The sequence below is a fragment of the Monodelphis domestica genome, chromosome 4, assembly GCF_027887165.1.
Source record: "Monodelphis domestica isolate mMonDom1 chromosome 4, mMonDom1.pri, whole genome shotgun sequence".
Taxonomy (NCBI): Eukaryota; Metazoa; Chordata; class Mammalia; order Didelphimorphia; family Didelphidae; genus Monodelphis; species Monodelphis domestica.
Window position 1 is genome coordinate 162,072,600 of NC_077230.1, and position 9,735 is coordinate 162,082,334.

At 35.5% G+C, this 9,735-nt stretch overlaps 1 long non-coding RNA gene across 1 annotated transcript in view; it reads right to left on the bottom strand.

Moving 5' to 3' along the window:
* Positions 1-1,892: 1,892 nt before the first annotated feature.
* The window catches only part of LOC103101905 (uncharacterized), a 71,088-nt gene continuing 63,245 nt past the window's right edge, over positions 1,893-9,735 (bottom strand). Inside the window, exon 3 of the long non-coding RNA XR_008911208.1 lies at positions 1,893-2,208. This is a non-coding gene — a long non-coding RNA (uncharacterized LOC103101905). The remainder of the gene's footprint in view (positions 2,209-9,735) is intronic.

Genomic DNA, 9,735 nt, shown 5'->3' on the forward strand with positions numbered 1-9,735 from the left:
TAGACCTCTCACACTCTACCACTTATCAATGTGTCATCACAGAAATAAAGACTTTAAAATATTAGATCAAAATGAGAATTAACTCATTGCTTTTCCTATTCTGAACACACTTAATTTCTGTTCATACCTAATGGATAAGGTCTAGTCTCATGACATGTCATGTTTTGGCACAAATTCTTCCCCTACCCAACTCAAACTAAACTCTTTCACCTGGCACTGCTCTCTAATCTCTTTAAACTTACTATATTAAATAGTTCTCATCTCTAGATTATCTGCCTCTCAAATCTCCTTTCAATAACAAATATTTTAAACTATCCTGTGCAGATGTATACACTTACACTTGCATGCGCACACGTGTGCATACACACACACACACACACACACAATTTGCCTGCCCCTGCTCTACCCTACTGGGAAACAGATAATTAAATAAGTGAAATAAATATCCCTTACTCCTTGACTGGCATAAATTGTTACTCACCTCTGGTTAAGTGGTTCTTTTCAAAGCTGTTATTAAACAGCAGCTTAGCTTGTCACTATCAAAACTACCTTTTTTCTCCTATAGCTCTAATGAATAATTGGAGCAAAGTATTCTGTGGCTCACTCTAGGTTACATGGTTATAATGCCCAAGGCACATTCCAGGAAGGAAGGGACAATACATAACTCTCAGTCTATCCAGAAGAACTGAACACTTCCATCGTGTTTCCACACCATATAATTCAGGTGAATTAAAAGAGTGGATTCTTCTGGCAGAAAATGCACATTTAGGACAAACAAACAAAAGAACTAGGCAAAAATTCTTTGGAAGCCCCAATAGTTCTACTATATAAAGCAAGCTTCACGAACATGGCTAAATGCACTAGAACTGGAGTCAGGAATATCCAGGTTCATTACCTCTCCCAGACACAAATGAGCTTCGTGACCCTTTGCAAATCATTTGCCTTAGTTTCCTCGAATGTAAAACGAGGGAGCTGTACCTTAAGACTTCTAAGGTCCCTTCTGACTTAAAGTCTGCAATGACCCCTCCCTCGATGATGGCCTTTAAGGGAAACATGTTTCCAGGAGAAAGAGATTTTTCTTTTTAGTGAAACCAATTTAAAGTGAATTTGAACAGTGAGACATGTTTTAGGCAAAAAGCCGGAAAGTCCCACAGTTTCATTCTGGTGTAGCATGCAAGCTGCAGTCCTCGGCAAAGCAAACTTCCTCTGTTTAAAAGTGAAACTCAAAACAAAACCTGTCCCACACTGGCTATTCCTTCCCACATTTGGAAAGGAAATGCCACCTCCCCAAAGGAAAAAAACTTGTGGGTATTCTGACAGTTTGGAAGTTCACTCCTCAGGACACTAAATATCAACACTATATCCTTTTTAAGTAGGTAGATGAGCTGAGTACTGACAGTAATTGAATTGGGGGCAGGGAAGGCAGACATGTAGAGAGGTACAGATGCTCTCCATTAACCTAGTAATTCTTCCCTTTCCTTCACTTTCTGTGTGGGGCACATTTGCATTTTGAGGAGTAGGAGGAAAATTCAAAACAGGTTCTTTCAGTGGAGGTTTAAATATTCGTATAAATTAAGAAGCTTCACAGAGAGGGGGAAAATGAATGGCAGGGGAATTGGGAATTACTCCTCTGGGGTAACATTAGTGCATCTCACAACTGGTTGGTTGTGCCTGTTTCTCTAGGTCAAGGTCAGATGAAAGAGTTTTTCAAGGCAGGAGAAAATGGGGCTATTTAAAGTGGAAAATCTGATCTGAATATCGTTAACTCTCTTGTGTGGTATTAAGTCACAGTGTTAATGTTTGGTTTTACACAGAAACTAAGCATAATTTACTAGCATAATATTCATTTTTAAGACCCCAGAAAATGTCTATGGTTTGGTACTCACTTGTTTTTGCTGAAAAGCCCTTCAGATTCCCTTCTTCAGGAGTCGTTGCAGATGCAAAAATGGGAAAGGAGGACTCTTTTTCCCTCTCTCAACATGAAAAAAATCATTAATATGTTCAAGGTTTAACTTTCTTTTTATGAGTGTTTCTGTGTGGACCATATGGCATCAGCTACATTGGAAGATTTTCACTTGCTTTATGAAAATTTGGGTGAGAATTTCTCTCATAAGCTCTTCTTTTGCAGCAGGTTACTTTGAAGCAGGTATGACACTTCTCCAGAACATCAAGGCTGGCATTTAATAATCAGGGCTAACGACCAGGAATCTGGGAAAAAAATTAATATGTTTGTAGTTTAAGAGTAGAAAAATCACTTGTTAACTTGATTAAGAAGCTGTGCCTCAATGATTAGTAGTCAAGAAAATATGAAGGAGAGTTACTCAGTACAAGCCTGAAATTCAAACATATTTGTGGAAATTAAAACATGTTATCAATTCAGCATTGAGACAGAAGAAAGTCATTCTATTAAGGATATGATTAGTCAAAAGTGTAAATGTGTCCCAGTTGATGTGATTCTTCCTTAGTATACTAACTTTGGTTTCTTCTTTAACGTGCATATATCTATTATTAGGGAATTAAGATCATGCCCAGTTTGTGCCCCAAAGTATCGTGATGACTTCTGTTTCTTACTTAATAGTTTTTGAGATTCGATTATTCTGAATGTCTTTTGACTCAAGTTTGTCATTCATTTTAAAAGCTCCTACTCAAATTAGCCCAATTTAAAAAAAAATCTTTTTATAAACCTGTTCTGTTTTCTTTTCCCATTTTTTCAACACATTTTCAATGAGAACATCATGCAGGGGAGAGGGATGTGGGTAGGTGAAAGGTGAGATTGGTTAGGTACTTTTTAACTTGGACCCTCCAGAAACATGACATCTTGGGGAGTTTTTAAAATCCAATTTTATTTCCTTTTTAAGAGTAAATACTTTTCAGCCTCAGGAATATTATATTCTTTTATTTAAACCTGAATGTTAGGCATGTGTGTATAATATACATATACATATCATGGATGTGTTTATGTATGTAAAAACAGACACATGCGCACGCACGCGCGCGTGCGCGCACACACAAACACACACACACACACACACACACACACACACACACACACCCCTTTTATAATAAGGCACCAAAGATCAAGCCAAAAGAGATAAGATGACAGATAGTCTTAGTACTGGAAGAGAATCTAGAAATCAAGTCTATCTCTCCCTATTTGATAGATGATGAAACTAAGTCCAGAGATTAATTGATTTATTTAAGGCTCAAAAAGTAGAAGAACAAAGATTCAAATTCAGTTCCTCAGATTCTTGGTGCCAAACTTTTCCCCATTATAACTACAAAAATCTAGAATAAGACCCCCAAATTGGAATCAGTTTTATTTTTATTAGAGAAAAATAAAACAATACCATATCACAGGCAACAAAATTAAATGAATAGATTTTCTCTGTGACCCCTCCCAAATTTGTCTATACATTCCTTTAAATTTTGTTTTCTTCCTCTCCCCTTCCTTTTCTGGGTATAATTGTATTCAATGTATATGTTCTTTTTCTAGTTTTGCCTATTCAATGTACTTCACTTGATATGAGGCTTTCCATATTTTAATATAATTATTTTCCTTTGTAATGATACCATAATATTCCATTAAATCAATACTCTTTCATATTCAGTCATTCTATTATTGGTAAATATAAATGTTATTTTCAGGTTTTTACACATTTATATTACAAATGGAGGAATTAAAAATATTGAAAATAGGGTCATTTTTCTTTTACAACATCATTAAGATGAAGTCATATTAAACGACTCACTAAATCAAAAGTAAGGTTCATTTTGACTCATTTTATATTACCAATTTAGTCTTTTAAAATTTTGAATCAGTCTAGAGTTTCATAACAATATAATTATGCTGAACTTTAATATTTTAATTAGTTTTATAAATTTAACATATATAAATTACTCCCTTAATGTTTCTTGAAACTACATAGATCTGATTATTGGGGTATTTGAATATTTTTTAATATGTTAATTATTTCCTCAAAGAAAAAACTATTTACATGCTATGGACATTTCTCCATTAGGAGAATGCATGTTGCTTTAAAAAATTCTGGATAAAAGAACTTTATTTGTACAAAACTAGTCCCAAAGCTAATTGGCATGGGACTCTCTCTTTATTGGTCAAGATCACTATCTCTTCTCTGCCTAAGGAATAGAATAGAGTTTTTGAAAAAGGAGAGAAAAGAGCACTTCAGTTCTCCTCAAACTCATATCTTCTTCCCAGTCTTTTCTTTCAGCAACCAGAAATGGAGTTGACATCTTTCATCTTCTCTCTTGAAGCTGATAGCCAGAAGTGCCAGAAACAATTTGAAGTTTGCAGAGAGAACTGAAGAACTCTACTCTCTCTCACAAATTCCACCCAACCCTTCATGCAAGCAAGGGACATAGATCTTTACTTATAAAGAAAGAGTACCATACAAATTAGAGTACCATACAAATGGGCTTTGGGATTGGAGTTACATCTGTTATATTTAATGCAATGTCTTTTTCTTTTAATGTCTTTTTCTTTTAGATACAATTTTTCTCCAAAAAAGCCTTTTATTCTTATATAATCAAATCTAATAATTTCCTTCCATTTATTTATTCCATTTTCTATTAGTAAAAATGTTACTCTTATTCCTTCTCCCAGTTTTTGCTATAAATATATGTATATATATAAGTATATATATAATTAATCCAGTCACAATTTATTGTAACATATGGCATGAAGTGTTTATTTAAAGCCTTTTTTTGCCACCCAGATATCTAATTCTTTCAAAAGTTCTTACTTAATAATGACTATTTTCTATTGTTTTTAGTTATGTGTTTGTTAGATTATGGGTCATGTCCTGCTCTCTGTGACCCCAACTGTGGATTTCTTGGCAAACATATTGCAGTGGTTTGCCATGTCTTTCTCCAGTTCATTTTACAAATGAGGAATCTGAGGCAAGTAGGATTAAGTGACTTACACAGGGTCATATATCTTCTAAATGTCTGAGGCCAGATTTGAATTTAGGAAGATGGGTTTTCCTGAATCCAAGACTGGCACTCTACTATCTGCACCACATAGCTGCCCACTTATGCGTTTACCAAAAACTAAATTCTTATATACATGAAGTTCTCTTTCTTTGGGTTATCTACTGTGATCCACTGACCAATCTCTCTCTGTCTCTGTCTCTGACTCTCTCTGTATCTCTCTTTCTCTCATACATTTTAAATATTAGAAGACAAATGCGCTAAATGAATTTATATCCTCATAAATCTATTTATGACTCAGTAGATAAATCTAAAAATGTTGCTAGAGAAAAATAGAGGTTAAAGTGTTTAAGGTCAAACAGTATACAAGTCAGAATTCGAGCACAGCCCTTCATGTGAAGTCTTGTATTCTATCTACTGTCACACTACCTCTTGACATGAATGAATAAGAGAATTATTACTTGGAAAAAAATTTCATCTCAAATATTTATTGAATAAATCTTGAAGAACTATATAATGTCAACAATTAATATTATTATTTTTATACAAGCTACAGAGTTATCTTGTTTTCCTTTTTTTAAAACCCTTACCTTCCATTTTAGAATCAATACTTTGTATTGGTTCTAAGGTAGAAAAGTAATATGGGTTAGGCAATGGGGATCAAGTGACTTGCTCAGGGTCACACAGCTAGGAAGTGTCTGAGGGAGATTTGAATCCCATCTCTAGGCCTGGCTCTCTATCTGTTGAGCCACCCAGCTGCCCTCAGCTTGTTTTTCAGTAATGTCCAACTCTTTGTGCTCCCACTTGGGATTTTCTCATCAAGGATACTGGGGGGAGGGGGGGGCTTGCTACTTCTTTCTCAAGCTCATTTTTATAGATGAGGAAACTGAGGTAAATGAGGTTAAGTGACTTGCCCAGGATTACATGGCTAGTGTCTGAGGACAGATTTGTATTCATATGCACTGACTCCAGGGCTAGCACTCTAACCACTACCACACCCAGTTGTCCCTAGAAACTTAGAAGGGTTAAAAAAGAAATTTGGGAGTCAACAGATGGGGTCCACATATTACCCCTCTTCTTGTACTATATTGGATAAGTGAGCTAGTTTTTATTTTTTGTTTTTTGTTTTTTGGGTTTTTTTGATCCTAATTTCCTCCTCTGTAAAATAAGGGAATTGGACTAGATGGTTCCTAGGATCCCTTCTTGTTCAAAATATCTATTTAAAATAAATATGAAAACTTAGCACTTCAAAGTATCAACCCTTCTATATTTTAATCCACTTTAATTCATCCAAGTGATCTCTCTTCCTCATCTGATCATAACTACTCTGATACTGTCAGGCAATTTGAATTGTACTGACAACTTGCACAGTTGGAAACCGGAAATCTTCTATTAAACTATCTGGAGTTTTGGGGTTAAGCAGGGCGATAAGTAGAGTGCCTGTGTGACCTGGAACAGCTTGGGTCACTTTAATACCATTGTGCTTCATGAATGTTATAAGTTAATTGGAAATGGAGGCAAAGAGCGTTTCCTATACATCTGAATATTCTTCAGTCCCTTTATGGTTAATGATGTTTGTGTCCATAACAGAAGTCACTCCAATTTCCTACAAATATATGTCTCTAAGAATTAACCTACAAAAGATACTATTCTAGGGTGAAGGGAGAATGAGTGCCTTGAAAGAAAATTCCACTGATACTGCTCTTTGACCATCTTAAGCTTTGCTCTAAGTCTTCCGTCTTTTAGTTCATGGATAAACCTGCTTATTGAAGGCTTATCCCAGAATAATTTTGCAGAGAGCATATAATATAAGATGAACTACTCAACTTTAAACTATTCTTTGCCATCTGCTTAATTCAAAAGATTCTGTGCTGATTCATGCATAAGCTTAGCATTATCAAACTTGCACGAACATACAATTTTAACCTCCCAGCACAGGAAAAGAAACAAATAGGTGAAGTTCAGCAAAGCCTCTAAGAAGGCTGAAAATGACTAATCAAACAGATGTAGATCCTAAAATGAGCATGTATGAAAATGTAAAATGGAGCCAACTGGGATAGTCAGAAACTTGAGAAGGTAAGACTAAGGGTGGCTGCCAGGGTTATCCAAAAGCACTGTTTAAAATAGCTTCACTTACTACTAAAAACAAAGAAAGCAGCACAGAACTTTTAAAAATGACCTATAAAAATTTTTCATTCCTTGGGGTTTCCCTAGGGACAGCCCCAAATACCCATATTCTAGATTTGAGCTTTAATAAGAGCAATGGGGAGGAGATCTTCAATCGGATGTCTCTCTTAATTCCTTTGCCCCATCCCTCTATGGCTTTTCCTATCTGACTCTAGCCATCCTTTCTCTTCAAAGTGGTTATGGGTCTCCTGTAACCATAACTAGTCCTCTTCGCTATGTTCTGCCCGCATCTCCTTAAAACCTTCAGGCTCCCTACTACATATTTTTCTTCCTATCTGGGTACATTATACCACTGTTGAGGAATAAGGTCCACAATATCTTTGCTCACTCTGTCAAGCACTATACCTCTTCCCTTTTCTCTGACTATTGGAATCCCACTCATCCATCAAATTTAAGTTCAAAACCTAAAGGAAGCCTTTTCTGATCCAGTAGAATGTTTTCTCCTTGAAGGCAGGCACTCCTTTATGTATCCTCCAAAGGCAACCTAGTACCTGGCCCTCAGGTTCTTAACAAATGCTTATGGGATTGAATTGGGCCATAAAAACCCCAACTGACCTTGGTCACTTCCAGACTTCTGAAGTATAGTGTTGCTGCAACCCTTTTCTCATTGCATGAAGTTAGGTACATATCTTTGGCATTTTCCACTCCTGAAGTGGAGTTGGGGGTGGGGGGGAAGGATCTGTACCAAGACTGACTTTTCCTTTAAAATGGCATAGTTTATAATATTGTGGATGAACATTTTTTCAAAGGAGGGGAAAATATCATAGAGTGAACAACCAAAAATCAGAAAGATGATTGTAAATGCCTACAGTAACATGTAGTACCAAGACTAAGTACTTCCTCTGGCAGAGGCCCTTGGTCTGAAGTTCAAAATTTATCCCCACTGACGCTGGGCTTGTCTATACTAGTTGAAAGGGTAGAATAGGAGAAGCCATTGGCATTTAAAAAATCTCTTCCCTTCTTGCCATTCCCAATGACTGTACAATAGCTAGTGTCCCAGGTCAAAAAGAACAACTTTCTTTTGTTATTAAAAAAGTGTTTTATTGATATTTTTTGTTTTTACATGACCTAAATTTTCTCCTATATCTCCCTTCCCAAAAAGCTAGTTTATATAACTATCTATACAACTACATATAAAACAATATATTGTGAATATACACCTATCTATGCATGTATGTGGGTAGGTAGGTAGATATATACAATCTCCCACACATGAAGAACTCCCACGTCTGCAAACAATAGATGTCTTCTCACTATTTCTTCTTTGAGGCCATGATCATTCTTTGTAATTCTGCAACATTCATTTTGTTTTAAATCATTTTGTTGTGTTCTTGCCCTTTATATTGTTGTAGTGATTGTCTTTATTTTTTCTTGACTCTTCTTACTTAATTTTACATTAGTTCATTTAAGTCTTTCCATTTCTCTGTATTGATCATATTCTATTCCATAAATGTACCACAATTTGTTCAGTCATCACTAAGAGATAGACATTTATTTTTCTAGTTCTTTGTTCTCACAAAAAAAATACTGTTATATGTTAAGACCTTTCTTTTAATCAGTGAACTCCTTGGGGTATGTGCTTAAGAGTGGAATTTCTGAACCAACAGGTATGGATTCATTTTATTTATTTATGCCATTTTATTTGCATAATTCCAAATTGCTTTTCAGAATGTTGATATTAGCCCACAGTTCCAGCAACAGTACATGAGTGTCCCATCTTTCCTCAAGCCCTAGAATACTGACTAGTCCATAATTTTGCATCCTTGCCAATTTGCTGGGTGTGAGTTAGAACTGATGTGACTTGCATTTCTCTTATTGATGATTTGTGACTTCTTTTCATATGGTCATTAATAATTTGTAATTCTTTTGAGAATTGTTTATGAAACAATGGCTTTAATTCTCATAGAATGGGGGTGATCTTTAAGGAGTTCTTCTGTCTTGGTTCAGATAACATAAAGCTGGGATGAATAGTCAATGTAGACTCAGGTCTAGTCATTTAAATTTTAATAGGGATAAATATAAAGTACTGCATTTAGGTTAAAACATAAGTAACATGCTTGTCAAGAAGTCCAGTCCTCTCTTAAATTGGTGTCTGTGGGACCTGGGCAAAGCATATCTACATTTTTATCCTGATTTCTGAGCTGCTGAATTTTAGGAGGGAATCTAAACAAAAACAAAAACAAAACAAAACAAAAAAACAAACAAAACACTATAATATATCCAGAGGTGGGTAACCAGAATGGTTTTTGAAATCATGTCATATGAGGATAAATTGAAAGAAATCAAGATGTTTACCAATTCCCAGTCCTTTCTCAATCCTTCCTTATTCTAGTGCCTTCCTTCTGTTAATTATCTCTATTCATCTTTTATGTAGATTTTTAAATATACATTTGCTTATTGCCTTCCTTCACATAGATAATGAGCTCATTGAGAACAAGGACTGACTTTTATCTTCCTTTATATTCCCAGCATTTAGCACAAGGCCTGTCACATAGTAGGCATTTAATAAATGATTATTGACTGACTGACCAACCCTGACTTGACACATATGTACTTATTGATTGCTTGAAAAGGAAAGACTTGGGGAGGACAAGGCAT